Genomic DNA, 16,766 nt, shown 5'->3' with positions numbered 1-16,766 from the left:
ATAAAGAAGTTGGCCAAACAACACCAAGATCTGATTCCCACAATGTCTCAATAGGTGATTTGAGTCTAGGTGAAACAGACGTTCTTAAAAGTTTATAAATTCCAGCTGCCCTAAAATAATTAGAAGTTACAATCGGGTGTGGAGATGATGCAAGAGAAGAATGATTGTGATGTACAAGTTTATTGGGGGCCTCTTGAACTAGAGTAGAAAGAATGATATATTGAGATTTCATGCGAATAGGGAGATTATAAATTGCTGAGAGAGTAGTAAAAGGGATGATAGAGTCTTTATGATATAATTGGGAAATGAGAAGAATACCTTTAGTCATCCAAGCCTTCCAACACAAGGTTTGACCTTGTTTCCTAAGCGAACTATTGTGCCAAATAGGACTGTTAAAGAATTGATTATTGGGGGTAAGATGCGAAATAAAAAAAGGTTTCAGTAAGTTGACTGAATGGGAGATAGTGCTGGGCAACCAGAACTTTGGGGGGTCAGACATAAATATAATGTGTTCATGGGAAAAGGGAGAAATAAATGTTTCTTCCAAAGAGAACCATAGCTTTCAAGGGGCATCATTGAGTGTAGATAAATAGGGATGTATTTGCTTAATGCCAAAAGATTTGTGATAAGTTATAAAGTCAGGGAAATTAACTCCACCTTGTACTTTAGGAAGTTTTAATTTAGAGAGAGAGATTCGGGATTGTTTGCCGTTCCACAGGAACTTGGATAGAATTTTATCAATTGAACTAAAAAATAGTTTAGGTATCTTAATAGGAAGCATCATAAGGAAGAAGTTAATGATAGGGAGAAGTATGATCCTAATGGTGTCCAAGCGACCACACCACGTGAGATATAACGGAGACCATTTCTGTATGAGATCTACTAGCTTTGCAGGTAAGATTTCTAAATTAGTCCTTAATGTATCCTTGAGAGTAGTGCAGTATCATACCCCCAGGCATTTAATCTTAGAAGAATTCCAAGATAATCCTGCATCAAGGAATACAGAGCCAGTGCAATGAGCATTAAGTGGTAAGACCACTGTTTTGTCTATATTAAGTTTATAGCCAGATACATCAGAATATAAATTGAGCTCATGCAGGAATGCAGGAAGAGAAGTGTCAGGGTGAGACATGAACAAAAGAATATCATCAGCATATGCCATAAATTTGATGTGTGCATTATTAATTTGAAACCCCGTAAATTGTTCAGAAGTTTTTAATTGGTATAGAAAAGGTTCGAGAGCCAAAATAAATAGTAAAGGAGATAATGGGCATCCCTGACGAGTACCCCTTTTAAGAGGGAAAAAAGGAGATCGGATACCGTTTGTTATAACCGAGGAACATGGTGAGGAATAAAGAATGGATATAAAATGTCGGAATTTAGTACCTAGTCCAGGCCATTCCAATGCTTTCGACAAGAAACCCCAGTAGACCCTATCGAAGGCCTTTTCTGCATCCAATGATAAAGCTGCCAGAGGGATCTTAAGTTTAGATGCCTTGTTAATAATATTTTAAAAAGTACGGGAATTATCTGCTACATTTCTATTAGGGATAAAACCAGATTGATGAGAATCAATAAGGTGAGGTATATATGGGAGTAAACGGAGAGCTAAAACTTTGGCTTAGAGTTTACAATCCGTATTAATTAAAGATATGGGTCTATAATTTTTGGCTGTATCTCAATGATGGCACTATGATTTTTAGCATCTACAAATAAAGACTCCATCTGCAAACAAGACTTGAGACTCCATTCAACCTTTTACTTCTTCCAACCAACAACATACCATCAGGGATACTTATCCCTGACACACTATTGGACTATACATTCTGTGTGCTGTGGCAATCTTGTCCAATTTATACAGTCAGTCGCATCCCGATCTTTTTTGGGAATAAGACAAATCATGGCCTCCGTAAATGAGCCAGATGCAGAACCCGACATTATAAAGTGATTAAGTAATTGAAAGAGTTTGGGGAAAAGAGACTTAGCAAACTGAATAAAGAATTCTACTGTGAAGCCAACTCTGCCTGGAGCCTTACCCTTGGGGAGAGATTGTAAAGCTGTATATAGTTTGGTAAATTGTAGGGGTTGGTCTAAAGATGAGAGGTCAATCTGCAATGGGTCTCTTGGATTGAGATTAGAGAAATATTGGTTGAGAGATTCAACTGTTGGTCTGTGTTCTGGAGTGTACAGGTCCATATAGTAAGAAGCGAAACACGATGCTTAATCTTTATCTCTAGAGTGTTTGACACCATTGTTATCTGTGATAGATTTAATAGTTGTTTTTTCTTTTCTTTGTTTCAAATATCGAGCTATAAGAGAACCAGATTTATTGTTACCACCATAATATCTGGCATTTATTTTCAGGAGGGTGCCGCATGCTTGTTCAGTGGTATATTGGTTAAACTCCATTTTAGCTGAGACTAGTGCTTCAAGATGTGATTTACTAGTTTTGTGAGTATAATATTCATGTTCTAGGGACTTTATATTTTCAAGGATGAAAGTCGATTTTAGTTGAGCAGACTTTTTTTTTGAGTGAGCGTAACCTATGATGAAACCCCTAGAGGCTGCTTTGAATGCATCCCACACAAAATGAAATGATATTTGATCACTATCGTTGATGTGAAAGTATTCTTCTATAAACTTACTGTAGGAAGTGATAAAAGTAGCATCTGAAAGTAGAGAGTTATTAAACCTCCATGAAGATGTTTTAGAACCATTAAGAAAAAGATCAAGGTCAGTAATCACTGGTGCGTGATCTGAGATCAAAATAGCACAGATTTCAGAGTTGACCATATGTTGCAATAAACCTTTACTCAGAAAGATATAATCAAGCCTAGAATGGGAATGGTGGGTAGGAGAATAAAAAGAGTATTCCAAGAGATCGGGATTGCATACTCTCCAGGAATCAGAGAGAGAATGCTGTAAAATAAAGTTTTTAAAAGCTTTGTGGCAGGCATGTGGAATGAAACGTGACTTGGAACGACTGTCCAAAAATGGATCGAGAATTTGGTTGCAGTCACCACATATTAGTAAATTGTTTGAGGAATGTTCAGAGACAATATGTGAAAGATTCTTCCAAAAATTTGGATCTGGATGTTGGGGGCCGTATATATTTAGGATAGTAAGAGAAATATTGTCAATTGTAAATGTAACAAGTACCCAGCGACCTTCTGTGTCTTGATGCTGTGAAATTATGGTAGGTTTGAGAGATTTATGACAGAGTATAATTACCCCATTTTTGTTTGTGATGGAAGGGGAGTAGAAAATGTCCCCCACCCATTGTTTTTTAAGCTTAATTGCCTCAGAGTCATTGAGGTGAGTCTCTTGCAACAAAGCAATGTGGCATTTCAAACGAGCTAGGTGAGATAAGACACGCTGACGTTTAATGGGGTGTTTAAGCCCCTTAACATTCCAAGTAACAGTTCTAAGTTGCATAACAAGAAGTATTAATAAACAACTGCTGTAACAAGGAAAAAAATAGGCATATCAACTTTGCAAAAGCAAAGAAATGGGAAAGAAACAAGATAGTAAAGAAAAGGAGGAAGATGACCTCCAGAAGTTGTATATACATGGATGTGGCAATACAGTGACTAAAGTCCACGAAAGCTAAAGAAACAAGGTAGAAAGTGAATACCCCGAAAGGTAGAGGGACAGCGGAGAACCTGAAAAGACAGGCAAGAGTGGCTTCAGCACAAGAAAAGTGATATTAGATATTAAAACATATGAAGGCGAGTTTCATGGAAAAAAAAAAACATACAAACAAAAAATGTAGGAGACCAAATAACGTAATAACTACAGTAAAGGACTGTGACATGAAAAACAATAAAAATCAAAGCTTACCAGTGGAACGTGTAGGAGAACAATTTGGATGGTGAGAAAGGGATACAGTTGGGAAAGGAACATGAGGATTGCACAAAGAACACTATCTAAAAAAATATATATATATAAGAAAATAAGAGGATGCAGAGAAGGAAAACCATGGATATAAATAGTAAACATAACCATTACTATTAAACTGTCCAGAAAAAAAAAAAGAAAGGACATTAAAGACAAATTAAATTATATCTTCAAGTAATTGCAGATGCTCCTAGTTCCATTGCTTCTGGTTTGTGTTGGCTAATAAACGTTTGTAGTGCTGAAGGTTCCTCAAACGAGTAAGATTTGTCCTTGAATGTAATTTTGAAAAGGCATGGGTGAAGAAGACCATATCGAATATTCAAGGATTTGAGTTGTGGACGTAAGTCTAAAAACTGTTTGCGACGTGCAGCTGTAGCAGGAGAGAAGTCTTGTGTGAAAAACACTTTATGACCTGACCATAGCATAGAGCCCATCTTTTTGGCTTCCAAGAGTATTTGCATCAAGTCAGTAAATTGGAGAAAGAAAATAATAATTCCTCTAGGATGTGCACGAGGGCCAGTTGAAGTCTGTGGACCTAAACCATGTGCCCGTTGGATAGAGAGGGGAGAGGTAGGAGGCAAGCGAAGAATTGAAGGTATTGCTGTTTGAAGGAATGCAATCATGTTAGAGCCTTCCGAACCTTCTGGAATCCCAAAAAGGCGAAGATTATTTCTCCTATTTCTGTTTTCTAAGTTTTCAGTAAGCCTTTTAAGTTGAGCTATGTCCTTAGAGATCTGAGGATTGACAGTGTTACAATCTTCAAGGTTACTGACTCTCTGTTCCAGAGTACAAATTTGTTGTTCGTGTTGGGACCATTTCTCCTCAATACGTTGCAAAGAGGCATTAGTGTCCATCATAAAGGGCTTTAGTGCACGCAATTCCTCCATGACATCATCTAGCGTAAGATGTGTAGGTGATTTTGAGGGAGAATCAAGGTCTTTTTTGGGGCGCTTGACGGAGGAGGTGCTATATGTTTTTTTCGTAATTGCGCCCGCAGCATGAGATGAAGAGGCGCCATCCTTTAAAAAGACTGCAGCACTATCCATTGTTAAAGCTGATGGTAGAGAAGATTTAGTTATATGTGTGCGCACCACTCAAAGAGGATTATTAAACTTGGAGAAAGATGATGACTGGCAACTCTGAGAATTATGTGGTCTCCCCATAAAAGCCAGCAGCAATTTGGTAATAGGAAGCCAGCAATGTGAGGTGTTGATGAAATTATATTACGATGAGAAGCTGCTGCCAGAAGTTTCCAACAACAGAGCAAAATATAATTAAAAAATATATAAATAGAAAATCCTAAATTATTCTCTCATAACAGGCATGACAGAATACCACAAGAGCAAAGCACTTTACTGCACATAGTCAAACAATTGGTGACTAGTTTTAAGGGAACCTTCTGAAAAGGAAACAATCCCCTCTGTCAAAGGAAAGCATTTACCATGTTATGAAGAGCAATTTGAAAGAGCTCCTTGACAAGAGCTGCCAGTGAATACTGAAAGTTGAAAACCTCAGCTAAATGTGTTTGAAGAGAGAGGTCAAAAGTTCAGCTGGCTGTCAGAAGGTAATAAATATTCCATTGCAGAGGAAACTAGATTTGTAGAATCATATCCAGGCAAGCAGTTAAAAGTCAAATAGAAACATCTCTGTGAAAGTTTAGGTTTGTGCAGAGGCTTACAGAGTGAAACAGTAAATGACACAGATAAATAATTACCTCAGGCCCTCACATGAAGTCTCTGAAATGACTTCAAAACTGGATGTCTCTGTAAGATAAAGGCATATTTATGCAGTGGCAGAGCTCTGGTGCTCAAAAATGCTGAAGAAATTAATCATTTTGATGTGAAAACATCTCCTTCTTTCCAGGAAGTGCTGAAGCCTCACAGAGCTCTAAAGAGCAGCGGCCATCTTGCTGACCTCCAGCCACGCCCCTCCCTCTTCCGGAGATTATCATGTGAGTGAGTGAGAGAAAGAGTAGGTTTATGTAGATTGTACTGATAACTAATCAATAGTGTATACATCAATGTCTATGCCCATTCGTCCCCCACCTCATTATAGTTCATTTAAAAAATGGGTTCAAGTAGGTATGGCCATAGTTCTACAGTGTTTTCGCAACCTGTGCAAAGTTCTATGGAAACTTTGCATTGAAAACATATTAGCAGGTTATAGGCCAGCTGCATAACAAATTATAGTTCATTAAAGAAATGAAGCTTATCGAGGTGGTGCTCAAAGTTGCATCTTCATAACGGCTTGAAACATTTTTTCCTCGACGTGTGTTTGCCAACACTTTTGTGACATAGGCTAACAAAATGGATCTAGGAGCGATGTACTTTGCATAAAACATTTTCATACTTTCCCCTTTGTAATAAAATTGTGCTTATTAAAGCTCTGCAGAAGGTTAATTTGAAGGGAAAAGGCTGCATACTTTTTTTGTGCTGTGGCTGAGTTCGATTAGTATGATAATTATCACGGAAAGCAGTTAAAATGATCCCACAAAATCCCTAAAAACTTCTCATATGCCTACCTGAAGATACATTGGGAAAATGTACACCTTTTGGGAACGGCGCAAATCAGGAACTTTGCGAAACATTGTAAAATTGTACACCCCTTAGTTTAAGAAACCATCTATTTTTTGCAAATAGTTTCTGGTCTGAGATTGGTAGAGAGGGTATCTTGCTTGCCAGGTCTAGAGACTGTGATCATTCTATCACATTTGAAGAACAGACAAGAAGCGACAAGCATTTGCAATGCAATGGGTCTCATGTTTGCTCGAGTTAGAGCTATTAGCATTGTAAATTCCTAACTGGATTTTTCTTGCCACATACATTGAAAATGAAAAGTTAAACAGTTGACAGAAGCAAGCCGATTCAAAGCGCTATTGCCGTCATGAGCATGAGTGTGAGAGTTATTGGCTTCCTGCGTGAATGTCTAGAAAGGATTGCGGCTGCGATGAATGAGAAACTGAAACCGGATTGGGGCCATCACACGCTGTAACAGGAGGAAGCGTGACGTAGTGTGATGGCCAACAGAAATGTTCACTTAGTTAAATCGCCTGGGGGAGGAACTCAGCACACAAAGGAGAGACATTTCACAAAATGCACCAATAAAAATGAAGCATTTAGGACAAGCACAACAAAGAATGACTAGCACGAGTGGGTGTGGTTAAAAGCCCACAGAGAGCTTACAATAGGCTAGAGTGCTTGAGCGTTCAACCCTAAAAATGAGGAGGAATAAAAGTATTTCTCCTCGTTGCGCCATGCTAATGCCACCCCTGGGGTGGCGTTAGTTTTTGGCACTGCCACAGATTTATGATTTGTTGTAAATATGGGGCAAAGTCAAAAGCAATGGGTGTTGCGGTGGAAAGCCCACAACAACACCCATTGCACACCCCCTGATGCAGAAAACTGCGACGGAGGGGCCCATATTTACAAGGAGGCGTAACACCTTAAAAAGTGGTGTTACACCTCCTTGTAAATACAGAGCAGTGGTTAGCGCCACCAGAGCATCATGAAAAGTGAGGGGCTTTTAAATATGCCCATTATTTTATTAAAATCTGCTGGGACAGACAACCAAAAACTGGGACTATCCAGACAAATCCGGAACGCCTGACCACTCTACAGCAGAGGCAAACCCCGATCCAGCCAGATGGCACGGCTTCCAAGAAACTCCCTGTCACATGTGAGCCTGTCCTGTTTAGCTCACACTGTTTTGCCTTCTGTTACTCGTGTTGTGAATGTATGCAGAGCGCAACACTTATCCCATACCAGAAATCACTAACTCACCCAGGATGTTCTTTTTCTTACCATCTTGGTGCTTGTAGCCCTACATTTGACCTATTTTCAGAAAAAGTACCTAATCTGGCATGAGGCAGCTTGAGATCTTTGTGTACTGTCCAAATTAACTTACTCAAACCCCATCCAGATGCTGGAGAGCAGAAGGTGCAAGCAGAAGGGATCACAGTTAGGGTGGCCGAGGCACTACATGTCAATATGGACAGTGTTCAGTCCTGGGATGTTTTGTGTGTCAGACTAATGCATTCAGGGAATTGTAGTCTTGGTCTGTGTCCATCAAAATAATTAGACTAACACACCCTAAAGCAATGCCTTGCAGATGAAAAACTGAGAGTTGGAAAATGTGCCCTTGGTGATATGTTGGAAGAACACAGATATCGCAGGGTTGTCAGACACCATGCTTTTAGCTGCAGGTTTCACTCATGAAGCTAATGCCTTCTAGGACTCGTGGTTCTTATTCATTTCAATGTGAAACAATTGTAATGGAATACCCAGGGCTGGTTGCAGAGTGTGGGAAGACCCAGAGTTATTTTGGAATAGAGAGCTGGTGTCTGCCATAAACCATGGGACCGGGGTGGCCAGAAATCCCCCACTCAAGATTCAGTATGTGGAAAAGCTTTAATGAGAAATGCCATGCTGAGAAATGGCGGCTATTGAAAGTGGGTGGGGCTGGGGTAGGGGCTCTCCTACAGCCAGGGGTATTTCAAACAGAACCCCACGGTCTGCGCAGTTCAAAAGCTCTCCGATGCCCATGAACGAGTCACACAATAAGCTGAGGACTTTTATTTCCATTCTAGGACTAGCAATCCTGGTTTTAAACTGGGTTCAGCAGATATGCAGATTACAAAATCTGGATTTGCTGAGCTACCTGGGAAACCTGAGGGGTCTACGGGTCCTAGGATAACATGGACAAAGGATTCGCCAGGCATTCCTACGTTTCAGGCACAAACCCCAACTCTGTCTCTCCAAATAAAAGCCCTCTTGTCTGCTTAAGTGACTGCTTCAGGTAATCACTAACCCTTAACAGACACGGCCTCCAGGTGCCCCCATGGTCACTATTGATTTACCAATTCAATTTTTATGCCAGATACAGTTTCCGTGGCCGGATCCGTCACAATCGTGTGTTTACAAGTCCCAGCATTCAGAGTAATGTTGGCTAAAACACAAGGAGTGGCTGAAGATGCCATGAGGGAAACGGGTCCATTTGACAACTATGAAAAAAGAGATACCTACGATGAGTGCTGTAACAAGGGCCCCCGCAGCCCCTGCGGTGTGGGGGGAGGCAAACTACAGGGGCCCCCCTCAGCACAGTATAGTGTTGCATAGGCGGCAGGCCCCTGAAAAATACATTGCAGGGGGACCTCCCTAAATATCCTTATGTCACTGCCTACCTACGGTGGCTGATTAACAAACAGCAGTTCGCATGCCTGCTATTGGAGCATATAGCTACGATGGGAAAAGTGAAACTACAAGTCCCAGAATGCAACTCCCTCTTAGGTTAAAAAAAAAGAGAGCGAGAGAAGCGTCTAAAGTTTGGAACTAGGCGGGATATACATGTTTACCTGCTTGAGCCTAGTCTGTTTGGGATGCAGGTAGCGTCATTAGCACAAACCATGTGAGGACCAGGGGAGGGGTTCTTCTTTCTGACACACTTGTAAACATTCAGTTAACATCAAGCACACAACAGGAGTGGCACACGCCTAAACTGGATCTCGTTTAAAAGAAGGCACGCACAGCAAGTACCTCGGGTTCGTCTACTTTGTCAACTTAGATATTGCATTCACGTACTGAGTGAGTGACATCTGCAGATATTCTCACATCTATTAAGTAAACACTGTGCATTAGCAACTGCAGCAGAGGGATCGTGGGGTTTTCCTGTGTGCGGGACTGGAGCTGTTAGGTGGCCCTTTAGTAAGTAGCACCTGAACTGGGTGAGAGGGGTGGGGCCACAACAAAACATACGGAAACACAATTGATCGGGAAAGTAAACTAGCCGATTCAAAGGAGACACAGAAAAGGAAAAAGAAGTTCGGTCGCAGTCAAAGTTATCAGCAAAAGTGCAATTAACCATATAACAGGGGCTATAGCCAAGGCGGTAACAAAACTGTCCCAAAGAGGAACCCACATAAGCATTTATCAACGAAAAGAAAGGATTTTTGAGAGGCAAGCCCATGAACGAGTGATAGGGAAGGGCATGGTTAAAAGCCCAGGTACATACCAACAGGTCAGAAAAGCAGCGCTTGTGCGCTGCAATGCTCGACCTAAAAAGGGTTTGGAGTTGATGAGTAGTGTTTTAGTGTGAAGAGAAGCCAAAGTTGTAGTAGCAGACCTATTTGCTTAGAATTATGGCAGTAAATTAATGGAGGTATTTATGGACCAACAGTGTGGTCATGTGGTCTTGTCCCATCGAAAAGCATATTTTAACATCTAGTTAAGCACAGTTTGAAGGACGTCAGGTGACCTGTAAGCCGGTGAAGAATACATAAAAGTGTTGGATGGAATAGTACATCCCGGTCCATCATGTTTTTTTACCTCTGTGCCATCTCAGATTAGAAGGTCTGGGGTTACTTATGTTCCATTTTAGAGAGGACCTGGCTTGGCAGTTCGGGCTGGACTGTTCTTATTGGATCAGAACCAAGGCTGATTTGCATATGGCTGGTTATAATATTAAGTGGCATGCTGGACAAAAAAATGATGCACTTGGATGTGGCCTGAAAAAATATCAGTAGCGAAGATTAACTCAAGCATTCTGTCCATATTTTTTTTTGTTTACCTCACCTATAAGCCAGAGCTCAAAGAACTGGAATAATGCAACATGCAGTTAACTCACGGTGTATTAGTACGCATTTTATTTGTTCGTTGATGGATCACAGATGTTTTGCAACAATATTAGCTCAAAATTGCAATACATTATTTACCTATAGAAATCGCAGTATTTCTAGTAGGTACTATTATAATGCAATGTATTTGTAATCCAGTTACTAATAGGAGGATGAAAGGCGGGGAAGAAAGGCTGTGTTGACCTTGCTAGGTGCTAGCAGATGTATTTGTGAGTGGAGCCCTCGCAGATGCCAGCAGCAAGCACTCAACTCACTAAAACGACTGCTACCACAGTTTCTTTGTATCAGCTGCCATTGCAAACTCTAAATGTCATGAAGCTAGTAAATGCTAAATTGCTATGGCAGCTGGAAAATTGCAGCCTTTTGGTTACAAGTAATAATTTTGAGCTGATGTATATAATTTGTCCAATACTCTCCATTTCACAAAACTGAGGACATCCATTAGGAGTCAGAAGTAATACAGTATTCTTATGAATGAATGTGATTTATGAACTGTGAACTCAGCTATAAGTAAATCTGTTGCTGAACAAAGAATGGGATTACAGTCACAGTGAGGATAGTGTGGGGAAGTGGGCGGACAGAGAGGTGGGAGGGGAGGAGGTTGTTATAGGAAGAGACTAGCAGGGGGAAGGAGCTAGCAGAGGGAGAATGGACACAGAGGCATTTTTGGATAGTTCTGAAGACCACGAGGGTCACCTATGACAAGGTGTTGTTTGAAGAGAAGGCCATTAAGTTCTTCCCTGGGACGGGTCCGATCTTGAGTCTGAGGGAGTTCCAAATGCTTAAAGTGTTGCAGAAGAGGGCCTGGTGTTTTGTCTTCTCCTTTTTGGATTTCTTGAAGTCCAGTCTGGCAGCACAGTTGCTGTCTGTCTTGTTCAGTGCCCTGGAATTCTTTTCGTAGTCTCTAAACCAAGCAGAAAGCTGACTGGAGTTGACCGCCTTGTTCAAGATCCAGTTTGTGTTGAGGGTCATGCGGGCAGACGGACAAAGATAAAATGTGATGAAACATTCGTGATTTTACCATGGAGTCTATTGGTCACACCATCTGTGATGTCGCACCAGTGAGATATTTGATGATTTTATTTGTGATGTCAGTCAGAGGTTATAGAGCGTCAAGTTAGGGTAGCTGACCTAAACTTGGGAATGTTGCTGTCCCTTAGGTTTTGGATCATATCCATGTTCTTGGAATGCACTATGGTTTCAAGTGCCATGAAGTGTTCTTGACTGGATAATTCTGTTTTATATTATGACCTTATTAATCCTCTTAAATGGTGCTTTCTCAAATTGTTTACATTAGATTGCTTTGATTTGGGAATGGTGTAATTTGGCCAGTGGGCACTAAGCACAAAGCAAAGAATAGGCTGGGTCTTCCATTAAGGAAGGTAAGGCGTTTTCTTTATGGCACCACCTAGTGGTGGCAGCAAATTACTACAAAATCAGAAAGATGTCCATATTTCCAGTGCATGTCGATCACCCAAGTCAAAACATTTTTTTTGCCTACAGTGCTGAAAACCTGCACAAGTGCAGAAATCCACAAACCAAATTTCTGTTGTTAGATCCCAGGAATTATTTTATTACCATATTTATAAAAGTGTGGAAAGAGTGCTTGTTGGTTCACAAACCAACAATTCTGTTGTAGATTTAATATTGTGCTTCTAAACTGTTGTCCTTTACCTCCTGAGGGTCGGTCCATAGTCCTGTGTATTTATTAACCTTTTCTAAAGCTAACACCTGCATTTATAAGACTGATATATGATGGCTACTGATTTATATATTTTATATTTTTTATAATTTTTTGTCCTAATGCGTTACATATCTACCTTTAAGTATCCTCTATTCAGTATTGAAGCCTGTATTTATCCTTATAGGGTGAACGACCATCTGGATTTAACCCTTATATGTTGAAAACCTGTAATTTTTTACTTATCCTGTTGCAGGCTCATGTTTTGCTTATCTCTGCACTAGTGACACATGCATGAATTCACTGCCTCTATAGTGAACAACCGTATGTGTGTAACAATCATATGGTGGGCACCTGTATGGATTTATTTATACGTAATGGTCCCTTGGTTGTATTTTAACCCACATATGCTAAATACATGCATGTCTAAGATTATCAAATGAAGGGCTTGGCTCTTCATTTAAGTCCTAATATGGCAGACACCTACCCCTGTGTTTAACATAAATGTTTGGTAGCGCTCTGTATTGAACCACTATAGCCTTAAAAGCCTGCTAAATGTAATCTCTAAATCATTTACCACTCTCTGTATTCAGTTTTTATAACGTGAACAACTCTCTGTATTTAGCTGTTTACATGACAGACTAGCCCATATGATGGACAGGTGTTTTATACATGCCCGATATACAATTGTATGAACGTAGGCCTAGATTTACCAACATTTTGCATCAGGATTGCATATTTTTTTTTCCACACAGCCCAACACAAAATGAATTTCTGGATTTACTAATCCACGCAAAACACAATTTGCATGGCTTAGTTAAAAAAAAAAGTAATGAAAAGCATATTTTACGTCGGGAAGACGTTCCATGGGTGGAGCATGGGCGTTCCTATGCATCCATCCATGAATTATGACACAAATTGAGGTTCACTAAAGACAGTAAATATGGCATTTGTGCCAAATTGATGAGCCTACACAATGGTGGCCTACCGAGGAGAAATACCTTCATTTCTCCTTGCTACTTCCTATTTATATGTGTGCTGCATTCTTAGACAGAGGAATATTCCTATAAGGATTGTTATTGTGCAGGAAGGTATGCCTTCCTGCACAAAAAATAATCCTTTATGTCAAGCAGGCACTCTTGCCCCATTATGCCTGCAGTGCGCCAGCGCTGTAAGAGAGCATTGGTGCGCAGTGGCATAACAAAACTTGAGGGGGCCCTATGCAAAGTACATGGAGGACCCCCTTATCCAGACTCACTCAGGTGCTATCAGGCCAAGGTACTGTGCTGAGGGGCCCCCTGGTGTTTGTGGCCACCTCTAACCACAGGGACTGCAGGGGCCTTTGTTACACCACTGGAAGTGCACCATATTTAGTAGATATAGCACATTTCTGCTCTCTCCATTTCATGCAACACGGCGCAGCAACTTGCCTTGCTTTGTTGTGTGAAAGATTAGTAAATATGGCCCTTAATGTGTGAATATGAGATCTCAGGTTATATCCACCAGCTACAACACAGAAGGGGGTTGGCGCTTGAATGTATTATGAGTGTTTTTTTTTCTTTGCAAACATGCCTGAGGTGACCTGTTCCTATGAGAGCTGTTTTACATACCTCACACCCTGCACCATCACCAAACTCTGAAACTGTGAGGCCACACAGCCCCAGGGCACACTTTCGCTTTAAGACCAGATTTGTTTTCGTTCCTGCAATGAGGAAGTGACCAACCCACGGGTGGATAACTGAGCCTTCGAATGTAAATAGGCCCCCTGCAGGAATGCACGTTTCATAAACACTGTTCACAGTGAGGCCAGTAGGAATTCCAGTGCAGTCCGAACCTCACAAAACCACATAGCTCGATCCACAGAGTGTTGTTTTCTGGTTGTGAATGGGCTTGCACACATTTAGTGCATTGCTTGTGAGCCTCACATATGTCAAATCAATTCATTTACGATTAGGCATGTACCTGGAAGCCTGTTGTGCATGCATTTGTATTTACTCAGTTGAAATCCCGGTGAAGACATGGTGATACTGCACATTGAGGCATTAGGATGCAAGATATGAAAAGACAGACAATTCATTTGTATTCCAGGAGTCCTTAATCGCCTCGGGAACGGGGTTGAGGCGATCCTTATTAGTTGATCACAGGAGTCTTGAAAATATGGGCCTGCCACGTTTTGAATTTGCTTGAGTCCGACGTTTCAATTTTTTCAGCTTACTTATGTGTGACATTTTGAGTAACGTTTTAAAGCCAGTGGAACAACGCAGATATGTCCATGTGATATGATAAGTATCAGAAACTGCATCTTCTGTGGTATTTAATTGTCCAGAAACTAACTCGAAGAACCACAATGCCCCTGAAGTGGTACAACACTAAATTATCTTTTTAATAATATGACACTGGCCGCGTGACAGCTATGGTACCTAAATTTTCTTCCTGTTGTGTCCCTCTGGGCACTGTGCTGGTAGAAGATTTGGAGCCAACGAACAGAGCAAAGAATGTCCAAAATATTACATACCACAATAACAATGACTGCCTCGTGTAGAAGACCCTGATACCTGCAGTGTGGACTCATCCTCATAGACTTTCCGTGGCCCGTTGTCCTTACGCTGCAAGAGCCTTGGCTGCATCCTCCCAGAGGCGAGCGGTGGACGTAAAAGAGCCTTGGTCTTCACCTCACAGTCTACAAGCCCAAAGCCAGATACACTGCTGAGTAATACTGGAAAAGGGTCCTGTTTTTGTAGTAGGTGCTAAAACTAGGGAGGAATCCAGCAGTTGTCTTTCCTTAACCGCGCTATCCCTACCATTGTTAAGGGAAAATCCTCAAGTGATTTCTTCTCCCGAATTAGATTTCCTTCAGGAGTTGGAGGATTCTCCATTACCGCCCACGTCTGAATCATCCCCTGCGAAGCTAGCTGCAAAAAAAATAAAAATGCGCTCTGAATTAACCAATGTGACGTTTTAAGGGTAGTTCAAGGCACTATTCACCCCCCCCTGTAAGACACCAACAAATTCCTAATATTTTCTCTCCTTTTCTCATCCTGTGTTTTGCAATCCATGCCTCCCTCTGTTTCTGTCTCCCTCTTCCTCTTTTCTTTCACGTCCCATACTCCTTTCACTCTCTCACGTCCCAATCTTTCATTTAGTTTTCCTCTACAACCTCTCATCTTTTCCATCCCCTATTTCGTCTCTGTCCCTCCCTCTCTTTCCATCCCTCCCTCCCTCGCTAGTTTTTCTCTTTTCTCTTCCTTACTGTCTCCCCCCCTGTTTCAGTTGTCTCTCTCCTCCCCTCTCCTGCTCCACCCTCCTCCTTTTGTCTCGGCCTGTCATTCATTTGTGTCAAACTCTCTTGCTTTTGTATTTGTCCCTCCTCCCCTGTCTCCTTCCACCCTACGCCTTTCTCCATCTGCTCCCATTCTCTTATGCTTCCAACTATCCCACTCATCCCAAGTCTCTCCCAGTGCTTAATTTGTAAATAAAAACGTGCCGGTGCCCAAAGCCCTCCTCTTAAACACGCGGCTGCTGCAATTAAATGTGAGAACAGGGAATACCGAGGCGGGGTAATCGAGAAGCCATCTCGGGCTTCTTCAATGCATTTAAAGTCCCTCCCTGCCCCATCAGCTCATTCTAGCAGCTTTCTCCTTGCTCCCTTCGTGTCGCTTTTTCGTTTTTTTCCTTCTTCCGTCTTTCCCATGTGTGTCTTTTGTTGCAGCATATGCTTGAGGCAGTAGAATAAGCGCCGGCCCTCAAAAATAAGTGCCGGTGCTCAGCACCGGAAACAACACGCACAAATTAAGCACTGGTCCCTCCTTAATCTTGCCCTTCTACTTTTGTCTCTTACCTCCCTTCTCTTCTCCCTTCGAGTCTTATTTTCACCTTCTCCCTCATTTGATTGTATCTCCACTCCTCCTCCTGTGCTTCTTTATTCCCCTCCCATTCTCGTTCCTTCTCTCTCCTCCCTTTCCTCTCTCCTTCCTCTCATTGTTCTTCTTTCTCCCCCTCTCTCTCTCTAATTGTTACCATAACTACATTAAACACATTTTGGACAGTTTATCATTCTTTTGGACTATTCATTTGGGTAGAGATGGCCCCTGTTTATGATTTTCTCTCTTTATGATATATAAAGACCATTACACGACACTTTAGAAGAATATTGTTTGTCTGTTGTATAAATAGTTTAACTTGGGCCAAAACGGTCTTGTTTTTTGGACTGGGAATATGAGAGCCACTCACCATCAATGGTGCTGCTCAGGCTGATGATGGCAATGCGAGACTGCTGCAGTGCCTCCTGTGGTAAGTATTATTTTTTGAGGATGAGTGGTGTGCTAAGTGCTTGCCTGGGTTAAGGACCTGGTGACAGTGACTCATGCTTCCGGGTGTCTGTCTGCCACAGCACGCCGCACTTCCCTTTACAAGGCTTAACACGTGTTCCTTGGTGGACATGTGCCACAGTAAACATAGATATTCAGCCTGCCTGGAACTGGAACCCAATCAGTGTGCAAGGATAGGCAAAGTGGCCATATGAAGGCTAAACGGTTTGAACAAGACAACTTTGTATCCATG

The 16,766-nt window shown here is 41.4% G+C and overlaps 1 protein-coding gene across 1 annotated transcript in view; it reads left to right on the top strand.

The window, feature by feature from the left end:
- The window catches only part of TSHR (thyroid stimulating hormone receptor), a 658,981-nt gene that overhangs the window by 297,927 nt on the left and 344,288 nt on the right, over positions 1 to 16,766 (top strand). The window lies entirely within an intron of this gene.

This window comes from Pleurodeles waltl, chromosome 9 (genome assembly GCF_031143425.1).
Source record: "Pleurodeles waltl isolate 20211129_DDA chromosome 9, aPleWal1.hap1.20221129, whole genome shotgun sequence".
Taxonomy (NCBI): domain Eukaryota; kingdom Metazoa; phylum Chordata; class Amphibia; order Caudata; family Salamandridae; genus Pleurodeles; species Pleurodeles waltl.
This window is presented reverse-complemented; position numbering and strand designations above follow the sequence as displayed.